Genomic DNA, 14419 nt, shown 5'->3' with positions numbered 1-14419 from the left:
TCACTGATGACATCTGATTTGACATCAATGACCACATCACTGATGATATCATTCATGTGACAATACAATGCATCTCCTCACATTTTAATATAACCTCTGTTTCACCCAGTGTTAAATACAGAGTATAATTTTTGAAACCATTGACACACCAATACTAGTTACTACATACGCACTCACTGATTGCTATGTCTACACACACATTCACTCATTCACCCATACAATCATTCATACATACAATCACTCATCTTTACAACACTATCATATGCACTCATACACCTATACAGACACTCACAGTCTGCCACTCATCCATGGAGTTACTCACACACGTAGTCAGTCCTGTTAAAGAATCAATGACACTTCCATTTTCTTGTCTATACATTTAAACATAGAGCACCTTACATTTTCAAACATATACTAACACATACTTACCTTCTTATAGAATCATTGATACAAGTACACATTGATCTGCACAGAGTCACACACCTCCCAGCCAGCCAGCCACACACACACTCAGTCTCCCATACAAATACTTGGACAATCAATCAGTAACCCATATAGTTAATCATATAGCTACTGATCAACACATGCAGCAGTTTACAGAACAACAGACATAATGATGCACAAATTAAGACAGTTTAGTCACTAACCCATGCACTCAGTGAGACACATTTAATCACTCACTCATACATTCAGTCATGCACCTACTAAATCCTTTGTCCAGACACTTATACTTCCACTCATTCTTCAATATGTAAGACACATTTTAACTTTACAGAAACACACAGTCACTGGATGATGTCATCAGTGATGTCATCAGTGATGTCATTTGAGATGTCATCAGTGATGTCATCAGTGATGTCATTTGAGATGTTATCAGTGATGTCATTTGAGATGTCGTCAGTGATGTCATCAGTGATGTCATTTGAGATGTCATCAGTGATGTCATCAGTGATGTCACTGACCATGTCATGAATGATGTAATATGTGACATCATCAGCAGTGGATTGCGGGTGCGCGATATATAGTTAGTGCAACTAACTATATATGGAATTTCAATGGTTTTGTGTGAGTAAAATAAGGTTTTGTAAATGCTAATTCCTAACTATATATGGTCTATAACCTATGGTTTTTTCAGTGAATTTTCAAGGTTTTGTAAATGCTAATTCCTAACTATATATGGTCTATAACCTATGGTTTTTTCAGTGAATATATATATATATATATATATATATATATATATATATATATATATTACCTACTGGCGGTCGCCAGTAGGTATATATAGTTAGGATTTTTTCTCTATGGGTTTTTTGAAAATTCTATGTCTAATAACTTTGGCGTTTGTGGACGGAATTGGCTGAAATTTTCAGGAAAATGGCACATTTTGTTTCTGAGCAGCCCTTGAAAATTTGGGGGGGGTTCGTCCAGTGGGGGCCGAGAAAAAAGGGGGGTCCCAAAACGTGTTTTTAACATTGAGTTTTCCATAGGGCGGTTGGCCTCACTTTTAGCCCGAACGGCTGAATGGATTTGCACGAAACTTGGCAAAATTGTAGGGACTGGTAGCCCGATGTGCCTTTTGTAGGTCTCAATATATGTGCTCCAGTGGATTTTGAGAAATTAACGTTTTAAAAAAGATATATATCTGTAACAGCGGACCGGTTAGCGCTCTGGTTCGCGGACTTTTCGCGCAACGGAGCTTTGTGAAGCGAAGCTGATTGGTTCTCCGGCGTCTGTCAACATTCCAAACAGTCCGTAGCGGCCGCCATCTTGTCTCTCGGTAGGATCGAGAGACAAGAGGAGGTCAAAACAAAGGGGGAAATAACTATAAGGGGGCATAGTAGATCCTCGCTGACCCCCTAGGTTTGATGTGGAGGTTTTAAAAGGGCCCCGCGGGGCAAAAAAAAATAATAAAAATAATAATTGAACGGCTGAATGGATTTGCACGAAACTTGGCAAAATATTAGGGACTGGTAGCCCGATGTGCCTTTGCTAGGTCTCAATATATGTGCTCCAGTGGATTTTGAGAAATTAACGTTCAAAAAAAGATATATATCTGTAACAGCGCTCCGCTTCGCGTAACGGAGGTTTGCGAAGCTGATTGGTCATTCTGTCACTGGGCTATAGTTGGGCTACATCTGGCTGATATTTGGGCTACATTTGTTTTTTTGTGTGTCTGGCGGCCATCTTTGGGCTACATTGGGCTACATTGGGCTTCATTGGGCTACATTCGGCTAATTAGCAAATAGCTCATCGCAAACTAGGAATGGTAAAGAATCGCTATTTATTCCTTAAAGTTCGCTATTTAGGAAATGCAAATAACTTTGATGATACATATGGCGGTTCATCTCTAACAAGATAAGAAGCATAGGGATAGATTTATGATGACTGGCGCATCACCAGGGATGTGTTAGTCATTCTGTGCCGCTGTTCCGTCACCTATGGTGTGCTGCATTTACAATGCGGCGCATCACGGGGCAAAAACAGCACAGATGCGTGATGTATCTGTGCCGTAAAGGTGGCGCATTGCTGGAGTTGTATCGCAAGTGTGATGAAGGTCCAGCAAGGGTCGGGGGTGCCCCTGTCGCAGGGTTTCTGTTCTCACACAGAACTGTGGACAGAGGATTGGAACCTCGGCGAATTAGGGTGTCCCAAAACTCACGTTAGTAATCAAAAACTATTTAGCAAGCTAGGTACAGTGTCACATTGGATATAACAAACTCTCAATGTTTAGACAATCCAGAATATGAACTTATAGTACCTCAGGATACGTGGAACTCATGAACAGTCGGTCGTTATATATTTCTTAGAAACCAGAACATGGAGTTAAGAAGAACACATGTGTATTTGAAATGTTTATTTACTAATGCCGTCTTCTCAGGCGTAGTACCTTAGATAATAAAAGTACACATATTATCAGTAGCAAAATTACCAGCATAGTTACTAGTACATAAAAAGTGAATGGTGATAGTATGTTAACATGCTGTAAATGAATAAGAGTTAGCAACACTTATAAGCAGCCGCGGGCCGTGGAGGGAGTTACGGTGAGGCAGGGAGGCGGGGAGGGGGAGAAGCAGGGTGGAGAATACAAGTACACATATTATCAGTAGCAAAATTACCAGCATAGTTACTAGTACATAAAAAGCGAATGGTGACAGTATGTTAACATGCTGTAAATGAATAAGAGTTAGCAACACTTATAAGCAGCCGCGGGCCGTGGAGGGAGTTACGGTGGGGCAGGGAGGCGGGGAGGGGGAGGGGCAAGGTAGAGAGGGCTCCACCCTGCTTCTCCCCCTCCCCGCCTCCCTGCCTCACCGTAACTCCCTCCACGGCCCGCGGCTGCTTATATCTCACCCTCCCTAATACACATATTATATTATTTGCTAAGAAGGTCTCTTTGTGTTGGTTTAGGGCGTGCCCATACTTTAGTGTCTTAGATTTGAAGGAATCACATCAGCATACACCAGCTCTCTCTTCATGTGAACCGCATCAACTGTTGTGTATGTGTGTTCGGCAAAGCAATATAAAACCCGCCTCATGCCCAGAATTGGCAGAAGTTGCACTTATGTTATGAGTATGAAGTCGTGGAGATCAGACCTCATAACAATTCTGTATCGTGTTGTTCTTGAAACTTTAGCACTCGCTGTACAGATATAGTTTAACAAGTAAAGCAGATAGTAGACCAATAACATATTATTCTCATGTAAACCACGATGAACTACTAGGTGGAAAGCTAAAGCAACAACTAAATGTCGTGTGCAGAAGTTGCAAAAAAGGAAAAATGGCGTTTAAACCGGTAATGAGCCCATGCTAACTTAACACGGTGTAAAGATATCCAGGACCTAGATGACACCTCCTCATGATCCGGAAACGAACTGAATAAGATAATAGAAGTGCCATCTCATGAGAGCAGATTGCAAGTTTATATGTGGACGGTCCGCAAGGTAAAGCATTAAAAACTAGGAAAATTCAATGCTAAAGAAAAATAAAACAGCCAAGTACTTTATCGAGTCTTAAGCCAATAGGCAAGGTAAATAATAAAAACTTGACAATTAAGTCAATGAATTGTCAATGAAATTCTAGTACTCAGCATATGAAACATGAAAAAGGTCTATGACATAACTGTGTATGCAAAATAAGCTGCAACAGCCTCCAACAGGAAGTCACCGTCTTCATCCGAAAACAGTTCAGCCATCCAATTTAAAAGCGGAAAAGAACATACGTGCTCTCCCAGCACCGGATCCTCTATCACCATCAGAGGACAGCTCGGTGGGTTTTCAAGAAAGCTGTGTTCCAAGAAAGACTGTGCTGCCGCCAGTAAATTCCAGGGACCAAGTAGTCCATGCATCAATGCCACAGCCATAATCCTTTCGCCAGGACAAATCAACTCGTGAGTAATGATAGGAGTCATCAGCTGATTAAAGTCGACGTCAGGAGAAACCGGTCCGCAGAGACACAAATCAATGGCCCAATCGAAATCACAGGTCAGGCAGTGAAATACAGGCTGGACACAGGTGAAGTAGGAGAACCGAAAAGATAATCCATATGCCGTGCTTAATATCGCCAACGGCATTGTGCCATAATATTCTAGCATGCGATTGCGGAACAGTGTCAGCAGCTGCAGGGTCGGAGGTTGCATAGGAGGGACATCCATATTTAAAAATGTAAAAAAGCACAAGAGCGTCCGCTGGTAATGCAAGTAAAAATGCAATCCACGAACCAGAGTGGAGAAAATGGAATGAAAGGGAGCAGGGATGACTCCAAAGATTTTCTCAAATGAAGTCACGAGACCACTGGTAACAACTTTAAAAAAGTGTGCCAGGGATTTTGTGGAGGATGCGTTAAAGATAGTCGGAAACATGTTGCTGAAATTGAAAGGCAAACCTGTGTACGGGTGTTCGCTATGTGAAGTACGAAAGTTTCACGGGCCGAACTCAAGGCCACCTCTCTCTGAGACAAAAGAGCTCTTATTCTTGTCATGCCGTTGAAACGTGTCCCAAGGTTGGTATTTGTGGCCAGATTGAAAACTCCCTATGTTCATGTGTGGGAGGAAATAGAACATTTCTGCAGCAAATAACCCGTTCACTTACTGTTACGATAAAAGGAATACTTTTAATTAACTCAGAACAATCTTCATTATTGAGCATCAAATAACTACCATTTTCCAACAACTTGAACGTGGGGATGATAGCAGGAACTGGCGTGCCTTGCAACACGCAAGCCATATTTGGTCGGTGTTTGTTGCATGAATCGTGTAACTGTATGTGCCTACACATTAGTGAATGATCTGGCGTCTCAGTGCATTCCTCTCCATTCAGATAAACTTCTTGATCATCTTTGAAACATCTGTATGTGTATGGAAGCGACCAGACCTCATGAACAAAAGCACTACCTAAAGGTTCATAAAGACCTATTGGTATATATTTCATACAATTTGAAAACTTATATAAAGCAAAAGGCAGCGTTATTAAACCGTGGATAAGGCATGTTGCCAAAAAACCCGCAATCCTCTGCTGATGATGTCACTGAGCATGTCATGAATGATGTAATATGTGACATCATCAGTAGTGGATTATGGGTAATAGTATCTCTAGTTTACTCCCCTATAGCTGTCTTTCTTTTAACATAAGTGTGTGTTTCCTTCCCTTATACTTACTGTTTTTGGTTCGCTTCCAGTTCGCGTACCAGCGAGCGAACTAGGAAGCGAACTAAGAGAAATAGAGGTTGGCACAGTTCCAAATATTGTACCAATTTTTTAATAACGGGGAGGTAGTTCTGAAAAGAACTTTTTTTTTTATTTTTCTGAACATTTTTTTAATGTTTTTGAATTTTTCGGAACAGTTTTATATTTTTTTGGGGTTTTCTTGGAGGGGGCAATGAAAACGATTCATTGTAAAGGGCTCAACAGGAGCAACAAAACAAAAAAAAGAAGTATTTATTATTTTGGGCGTTTCGGACAAACTTGCATATGATAGTCAATAGCTCTGTTGATCAGAGTGATGCTTCTTTCTCCGTAGGAAATGAATCCATCGCAAAATACGCAGGTGTGTTTTACTTCACCAAATCTCATTTGTATATTTGGCACCATCTCCCTGCCCTCTGGTCCCGTTACTTCCGGTACAACAGATCTTCTGGCCATAATAGGGAGATTATCTAGGTCGTTCCGAAACTGTGCAGCACTGTAGTTGTTAGGATGCCACCTAGTCATATGGCGATGCATTGTGTAGTTTCCGAAACTGTATTTTTTGTCGGTCCCTCTGGACAGTCTATCTTGACATATAAGGCAAGTAACGTATCTTGCATTTACTTTTTTCTGACCTTTGGGAATTTTAAAAAATTGCCAAATGAAGTTTTCTTTCCGGTGAGACGTCTTGGGCTGCTCAGGCAAAAACTGCCTCTCTTCGTGCTCGTCCTCCTGTTCCTCTTCTTCTTCTTCTTGTTGAATTACAACTTGAGCAGGTGGTCCACTCTTCCTTGGATGTGGTGGAGGTGGTGGGGAAGCACCAGCTGAAGCTACTAAAGAAGCCATTGCTCAGTGATCACAAAGGGTCTTTCTCTCACAATGATGAAAGTCAGAGTGAGGAAAGAAGGAGGGATTTTCATCATTTGGGAAAAACAAGAGTTCTCAACCAATCAAAAGTGTTCATTTTAGATTATATGACCTAGTCTTACATCATTAGGAAACCAAAAGTGAAATGAACCAATGAAAAGTGTTATTACCAAGTCACATGACTTGCTGTGTTTACGTTAAGCGCTTTGCAGGGCCTCCCGGTTTGCTTCCAGAAACCTGCGCTTTGGCACTCGCTTCGCGTACCAGTTCGCTAACGTAGCACGTCATATGACGTATCACGCGACAACGTGGAACGTCATGCGGACGGGAGGCGTCACGATGTTGTTTTCTAACGCGGCACTTGCGGTAAAGAAACGTTTACCGGCTCGCGGTCTATTTCGCGGCATCAAGGTCAGCTAACGGGAAGCTTCCCGATTCGCGAAGCGGGAACGAAGAAAAAAAAATATTTAAAAAAAAAGTTATTAATAAACATATAAAATATATTTTTGGATTTAAAGAAGAATACATTTTACAGCTACAGATATTAGCTGTTAAAAAACCAATGAAATTCACTGAAAAAACCATAGGTTATAGACCATATATAGTTAGGAATTAGCATTTACAAAACCTTGAAAATTCACTGAAAAAACCATAGGTTATAGACCATATATAGTTAGGAATTAGCATTTAAAAAACCTTATTTTACTCACACAAAACCATTGAAATTCCATATATAGTTAGTTGCACTAACTATATATCGCGCACCCGCAATCCACTGCTGATGATGTCACATATTACATCATTCATGACATGGTCAGTGACATCACTGATGACATCACTGATGACAACATCCAGTGATTATGTGTTTCTGTAAAGTTTAAATATGTTTTACATATTGAAGAATGAGTGGATGTATAAGTGTCTGAATGAAGGTTTTAGTAGGTGCGTGATTGACTGTATGAGTGAGTGATTAAATGCGTCTTACTGAATGCACGGGTTAGTGACTAAACTGTCTAAAAGTGTGCATCAGTATGTCTGTTGTTGTGCAAGCTGCTGCATGTGTTGATCAGTAGCTATATAAGTAGCTATATGGGTTATTGATTGGTTGCACAAGTATTTGTATGGGAGACTGAGTGTGTGTATGGCTGGCTGGGAGGTGTGTGACTCTGTGCAGATCAATGTGTACTTGTATCAGTGATTCTATAAGAGAGTAACTATGTGTTAGTATATGTTTCAAAAATGTAAGGTGTTCTGTGTTTAACTGTATAGATGAGAAAATGGAAGTGTGATTGATTCTTTTCAGGACTGACTAGGTGTGTGAGTAACTCCATGGATGAGTGGCAGAGTGTGAGTGTCTGTATAGGTGTATGAGTGCATATGATAGTGTTGTAAAGATGAGTGATTGTATGTATGAATGATTGTATGAGTGAATGTGTGTGTAGACATAGGAATCAGTGAGTGCGTATGTAGTAACTAGTATTGGTGTGTCAATGGTTTCAAAAATGATACTCTCTATTTAACACTGGGTGTAACGGAGGTTATATTAGAGTGTGAGGAGATGCATTGTATTATCACATGAATGATATCATCAGTGATGTGATCATTGATGTCAAGTGAGATGTCATCAGTGATGTCATCAGTGATGTCACTGACCATGTCATGAATGATGTAATATGTGACATCATCAGCAGTGGATTGCGGGTGCGCGATATATAGTTAGTGCAACTAACTATATATGGAATTTCAATGGTTTTGTGTGAGTAAAATAAGGTTTTTTAAATGCTAATTCCTAACTATATATGGTCTATAACCTATGGTTTTTTCAGTGAATATATATATATATCCACTATAAGATTACTCGTGGGTGTAAAAATAATCATCCGGCACTCCAGGTAAAGTTTACAGACACTGTTGTGCTTTTATTTCAGCGAGGATAACATCTACGCGTTTCAGCAGCCACTACTGCCTATATATATATATATATATATATATATATATATATATATATATATATATATTGTTTAGAGATATTGTTTAGTGGAAGAGGTTTAGTACATATATTATTTAGCACAAGAGGGAACAGAGTATGATTATACATGCCAATATTTTGGTGGATTAGAAACACATAAGAATAGAATGACATTTCTATCTAATTGTGATAACATCACTCAATTGCTTCTACACTTTTTTAGTTTTATGAAGATCAAAAAGGAAGTAAGGGCCAGATGTACTAACATTTCTTGTGGTCGGTAATGCTCTGAGTTGGAGTTGCAAGCAGAATAGGGTTTTCCCATTTATCAATCCCATTTTATGAGTAGGTAAGCTTATACAGACTTTTAAAATGAGATTATATTGTATTTGCAAAGGGCCAAATTAGCGGCATAGGGTCATTTGCAACTGCAAAGGCACCTTTTTTATGTGCAAAATTAAACTGTGAAGCGGTAACATGTTGCTTAGCTTTGTGACCAAATACCGATTCAGTATTTGAAAGAGGCATGTTAAGGCATCCATTCCAAATATCAAATCGGATCAGTATGTAGTAAAGATTTGCAGCCAAAATCTAGTCCCATTGACTACTGTCTAGTCTTATAAAATGCTCATAAATATTTTTTTTTTTTACACATCACGCTTTTTCCTTAAGGAAAATGAGCTCGTTTAAGAAAATTGCTCTATTTAATAGCAATCACAGACAAGGTGATCAACTGACCTCAACAGGCCTTCATCTCTGTAATTGCAGTGACTTCTAGTGGGTCTAACTCCTTCAAATTTGTGAGAAATGGAAAATTGCGACCCACTAGAAATCGCTAATTTGTGAACAGACCTAATAGTACATAGGTTTGTTTGCAAAAATCCACACTGGTCACAAAATTGATGCCAAATTTATATTTTTCAATCAGTGCTTTTTACATCATGACCTAAATCAATTTCCTTTTTCAAGATCAAAATGGGAAGTAAGAACCCCAAGAGGTGTAAGATTAACAACTCCTCCTGGAGAAATGAGCCCGTCTGAATCCATATGCAAAATTCTTTATGCATATCTGCAACAGATTTAGGAAAATTCATCCAATTTTATCATTAAAGGGCATTTAGTAAAGAAAACAGAGGTCTAGCAGCAAATAAAAAAATGTATATGATTAAAATTCTGTTATTTTGTCACTGGTCAGGGTGTAAATGGGAAGAAATAACCACATATTTGGTGTGGAGATGGGAGCTTCTCCAAGTGGAATTAAACACACATTTGTCTCCACATGCACAAATAGTCATGCATCGGTGTACTTATTCTTGTTGGTCTTTTAAAAACTTTTAAAAAACTGGAACCAGTTTTACCATCAAAGGGCCATTAAAAGAAAAATAGAAAGGGCCAGCAGAAAAGGAAATAGTTAAACTGATGATTAAAAATAGGTTAACTTGCATTGGACAATGACTTGTGCAATAAAATGCTTATTCAAAGCCTCAATTGACATCCAGACATATGAAGGGATTTCAACCGTAAAGCTCATGATTTTAGTCTGGTGTTCACATTAATGCATCTGTGGGCTTTGCTGGGACATGAATCAGTCCATTATAACCCATTACCTCCACACTCTATTTCCTGTGTGAGTTAAGATTAGCGATAGCAGGAAATTGGCGATCTGAAAGGTTATAATACATGTGGACTGTCTCGCCCTTTGAATGGAACATTGGTTATGTCATTAACTTTGCTTGCTGTAGTTGTTGAAATGAAACATAAAATAAATCACTTAGTTACTCATAGCATATAATCCACATAGAAAATAGATGATCTCTTCAAGTGATTGAATAAAATGTAGTGTTTGACTGAAAACAAATTCAATACTATGGCAAGATCTCTATGTGGGAACATTGTCAGCTGCATAAATCAGCCATCATTCAGACACATTTTGATACATCTGTAGGCCCTGTCTTCCTATTAGCTTTCTGATGTAAAGGAAATGAGCTCTCTAGAAGAACAGTCATATTGGGTATTATTAGAAATGGAGGTCCAAAGATGGCAGTGATGGGCACCCTGTCCAAGAAGGCAACCCTTCCTTCTAGTCAGGATACAGGAGTTACCCACCTAAGGTAACCCCTGCTTACCCCTTGATAGCTTGGCACAAGCAGTCAGGCTTATCTAAGATGCTTTCTGTAAAGTGCATGCACATAACACACAGTAACACAGTGAAAACAATACAGATGACACTGCACCTGTTTTTAGAAACATAGCCAATATTTATCTGTGCTAAACAAGACCAAAATGATAAAAATCCAAAATACAGTAAAAGAGATACACATTTTGCAAGAATAAACTTTAAACAGAATCCTTGAAGTAGATAGCTCAATCCGGTACAACAAATCCAACAATGCAGCATGACCATGAGGTCGCGGGCCAGCTACACTGTTGGGAAGACCTCTCAATAGTATCTTGGAAATGCAGGATGTTATGGACCTTGTGTTGAGATCCTAAGTCAATGTGTCACCGGCATCTGCAGGAATCAGTTCCAGAGGTCAGTGCAAAAGCTGTTGGGCTCTTGAAGTCACATGCATTGCAGATCAAACCTCATGAGGTTGAAGCTAGGAGCACTGGGGGCAGTGGTGGCGGGGCAGGGATGCGAATAGAGGGGCGATTTTTGGCTTAGATACCTTTTGTGGGAAATGTTAAAAAAGGGTTAAGTGTGAAGTGCCCAAAGTAGCCAAAAAAGGCCTCACCACTTCAGCTGGAAAAGCCTTAACAGTTAAAGGATTGATACCAGTGGGCGAAATTGTTTGTAAACAATATTTAGGACCAGATGTTTATAGCAGAATATACTCTGCCAAGGACATTCAGGAATTAGACTGGGCAGTAGGTTTCACTTGCCTTGTGAGAGCTGCTTTTTTGAAAACAACAAAACAAAATCCACAAGGGTAGCATTTAAATGAACTATCTCTCTTCATGGATGTCCTGTGTGTGTGAAAAAATAAATGATAAATGTTCTAACAGTTCTGTTGATATTTAAGCAGTAGCACTTAAAATGCATTTTCTAGAGATTAAGGGCTCATTAGGATGTAGGGCATTTTCAGGAAAAAAAATGCTTTCCAGTACAGTATTTTTTTCCATTTTTCAAAAAGTAAACACATTGTTATGTATTTTCAATTTTCTCAGTTCCCTCAGGCGGAATTCACAAATCCTGGGCAGCTCCAGAGTCAAAAACATGTGTAAATATGGAAGCAAATTTGTCCTAGATACCTTTTTGTGAAAAATAAAGTTATGAAGGCTTAAGCACAAAGTGGCCTTAACATAAAAAAGACCATGCAATGGAGTTGAGAAGGTCTTAGCAGCTAAGTGGTTAACTCCATTGGGAGGTATTTTGTGTAAACAATATTTAGGACCCGATATTTATGGCACAAGATACTCGAAAAGGATAATTTAAAACTTTTACTGAGCAGCATTTTTTATTGTTTTATGAGAACTACTTCGTGACACATCAACAAACAAATACCACTATTGCTTCAAAATGATGCTACTAAAAAAAAAATTCTCAAGGACGCCATTTATATGTGATTACCTCTCTTCATTGATATCTCGCTTGTGTGAAACCAGAATGATTCTAACAGTTCTGTTGCTGTTTGGGTAGTAGCGTTCAAAATGCATTTTCAAGAGATTGAATGTTAATGGCTGACTCGGAATGCAAAGCAAACACTCCACTATCATATGAAAAAACAATAGCAAAGAACATCGTGTACCGACAAACCACAGGAGATGCGAAGCTCTCAAACAGTCAAGGCTAAGAGTGTGTCACTCTATGCATATAAAGTGGATGTTCTGATGCAGCTAGAGTTGCCCGCTGCAATGCCTGTTCCTCCATAATGTGTGGCTGCTACTTAAAATTCATGGTCGTTCTAGTATATAAACTATACATGGGTGCACTGTGTACCAACAACAATGCGCATCATTTTACATTTTAATCAGTTGCTCTTGCTTGGTGTCCCGTTGCGCCATTTCAAATGAACAAGAAATATGTATGTTTTTGTATAACTTTCGGTGACAAGAATTGTGAGAAAGTTATGATTGAAATTTGCTGGAGGTGACTGAGTAAATTGCTGTACCACTGTTTTTATTGTGTCTGTCATACCTGCTACCTTCTCCTTGGGGAAGCCCAGGCCTAGCTGATCCCACCTGTTACCCTTAAAGTTTTAATATGAACATCGTCTGTTTTCGCAATGCTCCTGTCACTCTGCGAAGAACAATGACTCTTTTACAAGTGGGCTGATAATATTGGTATTTGTGGTACTTTATTCAATTAAACATATCGGGGCAGATTTATGATAACTGGCGCATCCCCAGGGATGCGCCAGTTATTTTGCGCCGCTGCTCCGCCACCCATGGTGCGCCGCATTTACAATGCGGCGCACCATGGGGCAAAAACGGCACAGATGCGTGACGCATCTGTGCCGTTAAGGTGGCGCATTGCTGGAGTTGCGACGCAGCTCCAGCAAGGCTCGGGGGTGCCCCATCTTTACAATGCTGCGTCAAGACCTACGCCTGCTTCAAGCAGGCGCAGGGTTTTGACGCAGCATTGGCCTGAAAGTGACTGAGTGAAATCTTATAGATTTCACTCAGCCACTTTTGCGAGGCGCACCTGCCCCGGAACGCCCACCCTGCGCCGGAACGCCCATGGGTGGCGCAGGGCTTTACAACGTGACGCATCTGCCTAGATGCGTCACGTTGTAAATGGGTCGTAGGGATGCGCCACGTTTATGCCGCAGTTGCGTGACGCAAACGTGGCGCATTCCCAACATAAATCTGCCCCATCAGATTTCCAATTTGTGAACTCAATACCAACCCTCCCCCCATAGTCTACCAGGTAAACACAGATATTTGCAGCAAGTATTACATTCCCCATTCTGTGCTCCATTTTGCAAAAGAAAACACAGAATGGGATGTAATAACTATACCCAGAAAATACTCACCCCATGGAATTGGAGTTGGTGGGTACAGTACACATGCCACCAGCATCGGAATTTGGTGAAATTGCGGCAAAATTACACAGATTTACGAGATATGCAAATATATGATGTAGTGATAGGTTTTAACGTAATATGCGTCCCCACTTCAATTTTTGTCGCAGGAATGCATTTTGTACTAAAAAAGTGCAAAAAATCACGAGAAAAAAAGCAGCTCATTTTCTGCAGTTCCTGTACATTCATCATACATTTTTACTGTTAATGATGCATTTTCAGTAAAATTTCAGGCAGGTGGCACGTAATTAGGCAATTTAAGCAATTTCAGATTTTTGCATTTCATACCTGACGCAAAATTCTCAAATTTTAAAATGAATCACATCACCATAACTTAAATTTCACCCAAGCCTAGTAAATATGTCTGGTTTCTATTTTTACCGGACCAAATACTTCTGCAGACAGCAATTATTGGCCTAGTCACGGTTCAACAGATGATAGCTTTTTCTGTGCTTTGGCTTTTTTCTTCAGCAATATTTTTTGTGGTGCTGAAAATGGAGATGCCGTATCTATTGAGGCAATTTGGGGGAGGGCTAACACAATCCTGTTACAAACCCAGAAAAACACATTTTTAAAAAGGGTGCTGGCAGTCCCAAGTTCCACTGCTTCATACATAGTTCATAAAGAGCTGTGCACACCTTACATTAGCGATTTTATAAGCACAGCAGCACTTGATTTTTGGCATGGAATTTGGTCGAAAGATGAGACTAAGGGGCAGATGTATCAAGATAGCCATTTGCGATTTCTAAATAGCGATTGTTAAGGAATCGCTATTTAGAAATCGCAAAATGGCATGTATCAAAAAAATCGCTATTTTTTAGCTATTTCTTAATCTTCCTTATTTGCGAATTCGCAATTTGCGAATTCGCAATTAAGGAA

This window comes from Lissotriton helveticus, chromosome 7 (assembly GCF_964261635.1).
Source record: "Lissotriton helveticus chromosome 7, aLisHel1.1, whole genome shotgun sequence".
Taxonomy (NCBI): Eukaryota; Metazoa; Chordata; class Amphibia; order Caudata; family Salamandridae; genus Lissotriton; species Lissotriton helveticus.
The sequence above is the reverse complement of the archived record's forward strand: the minus strand, read 5'-3'. Positions refer to the sequence as shown.